Here is a 9,984-nt window from a genome sequence, read left to right on the forward strand (position 1 = left end):
TGTAAAAATTAGTATCAGGAATTGTGCACTGTGTGGCACAGAGACCCCTGGCCTCCGGGCAGGAATAAGGATGACACAAGGATGGCACAGGAAGCAAGCACAGACCATTCCCCTCTCTGCTCTCTGGTAGCTTGAGATGTGGCACCTGTACAGAATTTTATTTCTGCACCTTCCACTCTCTGATTTCAGACTGGAGTGGGTCAGGTGCAACTGCTGGATTTAAACCAAAGCATTTAAACCACAGATCACTCTCCCAGGCTTTATGGAGTCTACATTTTAATGGAACAAGTTCGACTTTCAATGCAGATTTCCTTCCCAGGACTTCTCCAGATACAGATTTTAAGACTGGTAAGAAAAACCGTGTGCACTGCATAGACTGTAATAGATATATACTATAATAAATTCCATATGGTGGCAGTCAAATCCTAATCAATGGAAATAAATAGGAAACCTTTCGCTGCTTTGTCTGTGCCAGACTTCCATTTGGGGGTTAACATAACAGATGGCTTTTGCTGTACTAGGGAAAATAAGAAAGCTCTTAAAATCCTGGGATGGCTCTTCTCCAAAAGGACAGGAACTCCCTGCTCAGCTGCCACCCTAGGTACCTAAGGAATATTCTACCCTCTGCCAGCTGACTGCCACTCTCATGGGACCTATTCCCAATTAGGGAGCACCATAGTCTTGAGACAGACTATGGTGCTCTCTAACTGGAATTGCATTCCCAAAAGAGCAAGGATCTTGGGGTTTACAGAAAGTTAAACAGGACATGCTCTGAGCCTTTTTAAACCAGGAGAATCCTTGCAGAAGGTTTTGCCTTCCAAGATGGAGAAATTGTTGCAGAGACATATTCTGAAAAAGGAATAGCACCAAACATTCCTGGTTGGTCTTGGAAAAATGCTGATTTCTGTTATTTCCTCAAAGACATACATTAAAGCTGCATAGGCAGGTTCTTTCTAAATACAATAAACCAAGTTATTATAATGGAAAAATGTTCCCAGTTCTTTCCCACAGCTGAAGTCCATTACAACCCCGCTGCTGTATCTCCAGAAGATGGTGAGACCAGCCATCCTTGTCCACGAAGAATACTATCTATGGATACAGGGTTGCAGTATCCACAGAAAGTAGGAGTTTTACACCGATACTGAATTTGTTTTCCTCTGCTTATCTAATGATGGTTCTCTTTTGAGGCATGTAGAAACACAGTTCTAAAGAATTACTTCTGATGTACAGATATCACTCTGGACACAATTATAGAGCTAAAACATCCCATGACTCAACTTTAGGCTTCATTAGGAGTAGCAGTACTGACCACAAAAGGATATGGTCCCACTGTGTTTCCAAGATTAGTCCTCATGTTAAACAGAGACTGGAAACATTCCTCATCCTGAGCCCCGTTCATAGTTCATCCTCCTTTTTTTCCCTTTCCACTGTCCTGATAGCCCTCTGTTTCCTTCTTCATCTGATACTTATCTTGATGCCTTAGGTTTCACTTCAGGCATCAATCTCAGAATCTAATACTGGTAATATTGAGTTACAAGCGATATTTTTGAGCCTGTTGGCTGACTGTCTCAAGCATGGATATCTAGGATCCTTGATCAGTATCTTTCCTTACTTTTCTGAAATGGTCTTTGACCAACTCATACATGAAAAAGTTGTACTCAGATTTCCACGATGTTCCTCTCAGTTGTATGTTTTTATTTTCAGACATGCTGTCAGTGATGACTTGCTTAGACCCCTAAAGAGATGTAGATGCATGTCTAAGTGTTTGAAAATTTTGCCCAGTACCTTCCAATGGAACGTGGAAACATTAAAAACTGAAATTCCCAACTTCAAGGGGTATCCACAGGTATGGTATAGGTTTCAGATTATCTGTCCTAAAAAAACCCCAAAACTAAACCCAAACAGAACAATAAAGCCCTACTATCGTTGGAGCTGGAAATAAGGAAGTTTTCCCTTTAGTGTTGCTTTGCTGTGAATACAGCAGGATGTGAACTCTATTTCATAACATCGCAAGAGAGACTTAATTTTCCTCATCTGCTGAGCAGGGGCTTTTTTTCAGCAAATGTGTTTGAATCAGAAATTTGCCTGCTCAACCATCCTAGTTTTTTGAATGCCCTTCTCTGTATCATTCAAGTAAAGATTTTTAAATTATTGTTAATATAGTGGAACACTAACCTGTACCCATGATAGAGGAGTAAAATAATATAATGGAGTGATGTCTTAGAACTGGTATGTATGATACAGAAGACAAAAGGTTCTTTCAGTCTGTGAATAACTCCCACATAGCAATTAGTGGAAGAAGATGAATATTTTAATGTACAGTAGCTACAGCCAACCTATTTGAAATCAGACAGATCACCTTCAGTTCCTTGGTTCTATGGGAGAAATCTCGGCACTAAAAACATGCAACCAAGGTCCAGCTTGTACTTGTTTCTAACTTGAAATTGCTTTCAAGGGGAATGAAATTTAACATAAATGGCAGTTCATTATGTTGGACATGAACTATTGTATTTTTTATTTTCTTTAGTAAACTCTTTGTTCCACAATCTGCTGCTGTTTTCCCTGCTTTCCAATGTGAAGCACAACACACTGTGCTGTAGTGCTAAAGCTGTGCCTAACCTCCCCTGCACCCCTAACCTGGCTGCTGCACACCCCACTCTCAGGGATCCTGAGAGACTAAGGAAAGAGACTATGTAGTTCTTTGGGAGAACTGGAGTTTTAGTCCTCCCCCAGGCCCCTTTGAGACCAGTTTCTCTCCACCACATCAATAAGACCAGGTGGGTGGACAGTCTGATGTGTCTCTATCACCTTGCTTTGACCTGCACTTTCTCCTTCATGCAGTAATTCTTTCTGCATCCACTTCAGAGGACAGAAAATAATAGGCTTACATTACAAATAGACGTTTGGTAACAATTTCTATTTTTAAGGAATAAGAGGTCTGGAGAGCACATGGAATTGCCGTCACTGCAGGTCTTAAAAAAACACTCAGGGTGATGAGACAAATATCTGCCAGAATTGGTATTGGTTGATTTTTGCCTTAGGGCAAGTCCTTCCAAGAGTATTTTCTATGACTCTAATTTAAAATAAAAAGACATCAGAAGGGGGAAAAACATGAGAGCAACATAAGACTGGCCTTGTCTCCTGCATCCTGTAATTGTTTTTTTTATATTCCTGATAAAAGCTGAAATGTACCTTGATTTTCTAAAGTTTTTGCTAGATGCCCTCATAAAGGATTAGGAGAAACAAAGATTCAGGTAAAAGCTGGACAAGCAGTGAGAAAAGTGCTGGAATACGGAAGATTTCTCAGGCTGCCGAGAAATGTCTGGAAATGCCATTTCTTGGGCATATCCATCAGCATGCTTCCCACTTTGGAGGTGTACCAGTGGGAAGAAGGGCTAGCTGCACAGAGGGGAGGTCTTCATTCTTCCTACTGATTTTTTTTTTTTTTTTTAATCTGGAAGTCAATTTTTAAAAACCTGTCAAGTTGTTTATGTAAAATGCAAAGCGCTATTTGTTCTGGGAAGGTGGTTAGCTCACTTCCACTCTCCATCACATGCCTAATGCCTTTTCCAGCTAAACAGTGTATCATTTATGTTTCAAGCATGGCATTGTGTAGGTTGTCAGCTGGAATGAAGATGTGTAATTTTCCTTGGGCTGAAATAACATCTTCCGCACCAGCACTGTTGCATTTGCTCTTCTCCAACATATCTGTGCTGACATTCTGTCACAGAACTGTACATTGATGGTTTTCACAGGGAGAGGACACGTACAAAGACAAATCTAATAAAATTTTCTATGCGCTTGTGTTTCACATCCTAATAATTTTAAATGATGGGAGCAGCTTCTGCAGCTCTGGCTGGAACATGAGCAGTGTGTGACCAATACAAGAACATCCTCCTTCTCCCCGTTTGGATTCTATCAGTTGACTTCTACCCATGGCAGGGTGCTGGAACGAGATGATCTTAAGGTCCCTTTCAACCCAAACCACTCCATGATTCTATGACTCAATGTAAAAGCTGCTTTGATTTCTAAGTTACTCTCAATTTACTCCTAGATTGCTTATTTTTAGTGATACATACACCAGGAAATGTGTGCTCTATTTTAAAGCAATAAAAGGATTTCAGAAGGTATATTTATCTATGAAGACAATTATTTGATGTCAGATCTCAGTGGGTTGTTAACAATAGGTTAGATGATACAAGAGAAATAAAAAATGATAGTAAAATCACAGCAGCAGTTGTGGTAAATTGAACAAAACACTCCCCCCTCCGACTTTACTATTTAGACTGGCACAAAACTCCACCACTCTTCATCCTAGCTAAGTCACGGGATGCAGATCCAAGGTGTAGGCAGCTCACTCATGCGTTCCTGGAGACTTTTTAAGTCTCCTCATGGACAAGTAGCTAAAGCTGCTTTCTAGTTCAGCATACGTACAGTGGTTTGGTAACCCTGGGATAGATAAATATTACATAGGATGACAGCTAAGGGTCAGTATGGCTTGTTTAAGCTTCCTCCTGACTGTGTGAATCTGCAGTAGTGGTTAGCAGTACACCCAAGATGTATAATTCTTTCTAAATTTAGCAGACAGTTACTGGGACAATGAAAGAAATGTCATATGGGAAATGATTTGAGACTAAAAATCAAAATACTGGGAAGATAATTGCCTATTGCATAAGATGATTGTTGAGTCTTAATGCACAATTCTCTGGTATTTTTGGTATCAGAAAGTATTTAGCATGTAATGGCACTTTAATGGTTCCAAATTAAATGTATCGTGGAGAGTTTCAAAGATGCCCAAAAGAATTATCCTTGCTATATTACTTCATTGCCTGATTGCTCCTGTAACTAGAGAAGCGTGAGGACACGTTCCAGTGTTTATTTTTCTCTCTTTTCTAAGAAATTACACCAATATTTCACTGCCATTCCCATACTGACACTGGCTGAGGAAACTCCTGGAGAAGGGGGCTGGAAGGGATGCAAGAATGGAAAAAACAGGATAAAAGGTATTTGAAGCCATAGATTAATGACAGCATCTGAGATCCTGTTGCAGCCAAATTGCAGCACACTAAGTCCACTGAACAGGCTGGATTTGGGCATCGTAACAAAATCAGAAAACTCTTTTCTTATATTTTAACCAAAAAGATACTCCATCTTGTTGCTGCATCACTGAATGCTGCTCCGGACAGCTCCTCTGAACTGACCTTCCATCTCACTTTTGTAACAGTGCCGGCTGGGATGGTATTATTTTTGCTTCTAGACATGCTGATAAGTCTTGTGGTATTTGAAAGTTTAATTGGGTAGCTCGTCTTCAGTTTCAAAAAACAGGGACACTGTTCCAATTAAGCATTGCAACAGGATTTTATGCCCTGAGTCTCAGTACCTGCACAGCTCCCTCAGCCCTTGGTGTAAAATCAACTCCACACAGATAAACCCAAAAATAAACCAATGTATTTTTCTCCTAAATAGGTAGTCTTTGACAATAAATGGTTACACTCTGCTATGAATGTGACACAGATGAGGAAATTGTCACTGAAGTGTACTAAAAAATATTTTCCATTTTCATTGCTCAGTAGTTGTTTAGTCTCCAGCTGCTGAGGAGACTGGGCAATAGTAAAAAAAATCAAAATACAGGGTAGAGAAGATGTTCCCACTTAGTGGTGAAAACCTTCAGATTGACAGACACTGAAATCAAGCTCTTGTCATCATAAGTGAAGGAATCCAGCGTGGGCAGTGCCCTCTGCAACATTCCTCCCCTTTGCCTGAGACTTGTAGCTCTGAAATAGATGCCTGGCAAGATGAGGAGGTGATGTTCTCTCTGTTCCAGGAGGCACTCGGTGTGGTCCGTGGAAATTACTTACTCCCATTCTCCCAGTAGGACAGAGCAGAACAGAACACAACCCCGAATATGTTGGTAATCTTCTCTGAACATGGACTGCTCTCTCCGACGTGGATGCTTACTCCAGCATGCATTCAGGCTTCTCCACTTAACACTTGCCTTCCTGAAAGCTAGAAAAAGGATTGGGAACAGTCACACAGCCATGACATGGCTTTTTGTCCCCTCATCTTGCCATTATTTGTCATGCCATTGACAATATCAGTTTAAAGAGAAGACATTAAAGCTCTAACACATTCTGACTGCTGTAAGTCAGAAACATGGTAATCACACACACCCATCCCTGAGAATATGGTCTCTAGAGCAGGGACTCCTCTTCCCAACACAGAGGTGCCAAAGCCAGTTCAGAAAACACTAGGAAGAAAAATACATTTCAGAAGTTCTAGTTACAAATGCAAACTCTGTTTATAAATTGGAGTTGTTAAAGGACTCCAGGTCAGGACTTCTTGATGAAGGAGCAAAAAAGCTTTCCTGCATGTCAGAAAACATGACCTAAAAGGAAGGCTACTGGGACTTGCTGAAAGGGAAAGATTTACATTGATCTGGGAAGACTTCTAGACTTAAATCAGTTTTCCTCATCCTGGGAGGAGTAGGAGGAATGTGCCTGTGGTGTCCCAGCAGCAGAGTCCCACTTTGCACTAAAGAGTTTGGGCACATGGAGAGCAACCAGGCTCACTTGCAGGAGAGATCCTAACCTGAGAACAGCCTTTTATAAGAGAAGATGCCACAACGGAGTCTACCCAATTCAGAACTAGGATAGACAAGCTGTTCAGAAACCTCTCTACCGTAAACACCCGACAAACATAAATGTCAGTTCACTCAGGGGAGAGACAGAAGGATACGTCAGCCCAACAATAAACAGATGGTGAAACTGCTAGGAGAGACAATCGAAGGGTCTAAAATGAGTTTGAGACATAAAAGAAGAATTAAGACAACTAAATAGTTCTATTCAGAAGTGATACCAATAACAACCGAAAAAAAGTGAGCTAAAATTACCCTAAAAACACCAGGCTGGCTAATATAGCTGCAGTTCAGTGTGTATCAGTTTTGTGTTCCCAGCACTTCAGCTACAAAGCATTCTGACATATTTGTATAAATAACGATCAATGCAGAATGACCAATGTACCTTGAAATAACAAAAATAAGCAACACAAAACAATTACTATTTTGGAAAATAATTTTCTTTAATGTGAGTTAAGGCTTTGGCTGTTTTCTTCTATTTTGGCTTGGTGCAGAGCAAATGGTTCTGAAAGATTTTTCTGAGTGGGTGACACTATGCAGCGCATGGCAATGATTTCAGTCAGTTGGCACACTGCATTAAAACAGAAAATTTGCATTAAAAATGCAGCTAAATGATATACTCTTGAGTATTTTACTCTTCTTTTTTTTGCAGCATGGAGTTCAAAAGGAGCATTTATTTTCTGTGAAGCTGGAACTTGAAAAAGTAGCTAGAATTACTCAAATTGCTTTTCACACCAGGAGGCAAAGCTCTAAAATAATGCCTTAGAGTACTTTACTGTTTGGAATAACAATGCCATTCTCTTCCTTTTCAGCTGGATTTGTACAACAGAAAGCTATCAGAAATAGCTAAAATTCTACTATCATAAATTGCAGATGTGGTTTGCTGTCTGTCCTTCAGATTTTCATTGGTCCTAAACAATGTTATTTTGTGTGCTTTTTGAAAATAGTGTTTTTCACCTCCTACTGATCCACTAAGACGGTATCTTAGGCTCCATAAAGAGAGAACCTGGGCAACTACCTAAAACTTCCAGTAATATAAGGACTGAAGAAAGAATTGTGAGAAATGATGAAACTTCCTTCTGCCACATTCCCACTGGGAGGCAGAAAGATGGGGGAAAAAGCAGTTTCTCAGTGGAAAGAGAAAAACCAAGTAGAATTTCATGTTGCTCTGAGCAGGATTAGACATATGTACTGTGCTCTGTTAGAGAGAGAGAGCAGGGAAAATGTGTCTGTGTTTCCAGACTGGGGGGGATTCTAAAGCATGAAGCATCAGAACGGGCATTCAGGTCCAGGTACATGAACTCAGATCCAGTTCAGGATGAACAGCACATGAAGTACCAATAGTAATGAGAATTTTAAGCTTTTGCCACTTTCTGGAGTTGCTTGCATCTGTGACACATGTTGATGTCCTCAAGAGGCTTTAATATGGGTCGGGAGGTCTGTCTGCTTTCCCTTCATATCTGAATCATCCCCCAAACTAACTGGTGGGAGCAACTCACAGCTCAAGAGCCCAGTCCTGTGGATTATGAGTTACACAGAGGGGTATCAGTTTAGGTCCTCCATCCCAACATACAAAATGCTCAAGTGACAGAACTACCAGGCTTCAGAGTTCACACTGCCAGCCCGAATCTCTCAGATGGCTCTGGAAATTCAGGGACTGTAAGCATTGGTTGGATCTCTGCTGCTGGCTGAGCTTTGTGCATTAATCAACCTGTGGTGTAATTCAAGGCAAGCAACAAGCTTCTTTCAGCTCAATTCCAGTTTCAGCTAAACACCCAATGCTTCATTCAGATGCCACCCTTGAGTACTCAACACCTGGTGGAGTGCAATTAGTTCCAATGTTTGGTGACACCCTGCTTCTCCCATACAGGAAAATGAAACATTTTATGTAAGTATCTGACATTAAGCTGTCACAATCTGCTACAGTTACTGAACTCTGTATTAAATTTAATGCATGGTACTACGCCAGTGTGGGTGGACAACATAATCAGGATCCTCAAAGGTACCTAAATCTGTGAGCAACCTACATAGTTGTGCGTGCATGAAAGGACATATTGTGGTTGATGATGACAAGAGCTTCTCTTCTAAAAGCACTTTCAAAAAGCATAATTGGAATTTTTAACCCATGAATCCTCTTTCCATCAGTGACTCCTTCTCCCACCATGCCACAGTACAGATCTTCCATTTGATGTACAATCTACCACCTGGTCTTTCACCACCTGATATCTGTGGCATGGTTATATTTGAAAGGACTGGGGTTGGGAGAGGACAAATTAGGCCTCTCATGCATAGTACTTAGAGAAGTTTTTTTTGAGTAAATGAAACAAGCTTGATTTTGTGTGCCTGCGTGTGTGCAGCTAAAGGGACTCTGCTATAAGGTTGCTTTTGTGATTTGGGCAGGGTACCTTCCCCACTCCAATGTCACAGCTCAAGAAACAATCCAAAGCAAAAATACCCCAGCACCTGATCTAAATTTCGAGGGCATAAGGCTTTGATCCCTTTTCCACTCCCCACTATTTAGAAATTAGATCTTGGCTTTCTTAATTTAAGAGATTTAACTCAATGCACCACATTTCTTGTATCTTAGTTTACACAAAAGTTAGTCAGGAGTTCATCAAAGTAAGATGATTTGAGCACATAATGAGATGATGTGAGATTTGACTGTTGACTAATCTAAAGATAAGAAAACCCATACTACTACTAACATGACTGTTTGAGAAAGCATCAGGAAAAGTTTTTTTTCTCTCAGAAGATTTAAATCATCAGTTTGTACAGCCAATACATACATGAGTTATTGCAAGATAACAGGCATCTATCCAGCAACTACATATGAAGTTGTTCAAAACTTTAGCGTAAGGTGTGGTTTTAATGTCAGTGGGGCTGCTTCAAGGGAAAAAAACCTAAGTGTTACCAGGACTGTGGCCTATGAATCTTGATTTTATATGCCTTTTGGAAGGTCACTGCATATCTGTGATAGAAAGACTAATCAGAGCATAGTCTGTCTCTATAGCTTTTTCCGCAAATACTAACTATATTCTGATATCTTTTATCTGTCATTAATGTATACTGAAGAGTTTTGTGTTAAATTAGTATGTTCTCTGCTTACCTGTACTACTGAGAAAACTATTTCAGGTTTTCATTTTATTTCCATTTTAGAAAATTTTGAACAACGGTAACAAAGGTTTGCTACGTAATATACAAACCCTAACATTACAGTTTTGATACAATATGATATTTACTTGCCAGACATCCCAGGAAAAAACCCACCTTATTTCAGCTAATGTCTTTAAAGAAACTTCCTTTCCCTTTTCCCCTCCCTCTCTGTTCCAGTAGCTGAAAAGCCAATAAAA

Source organism: Corvus moneduloides, chromosome 14 (genome assembly GCF_009650955.1).
Source record: "Corvus moneduloides isolate bCorMon1 chromosome 14, bCorMon1.pri, whole genome shotgun sequence".
Classification (NCBI taxonomy): domain Eukaryota; kingdom Metazoa; phylum Chordata; class Aves; order Passeriformes; family Corvidae; genus Corvus; species Corvus moneduloides.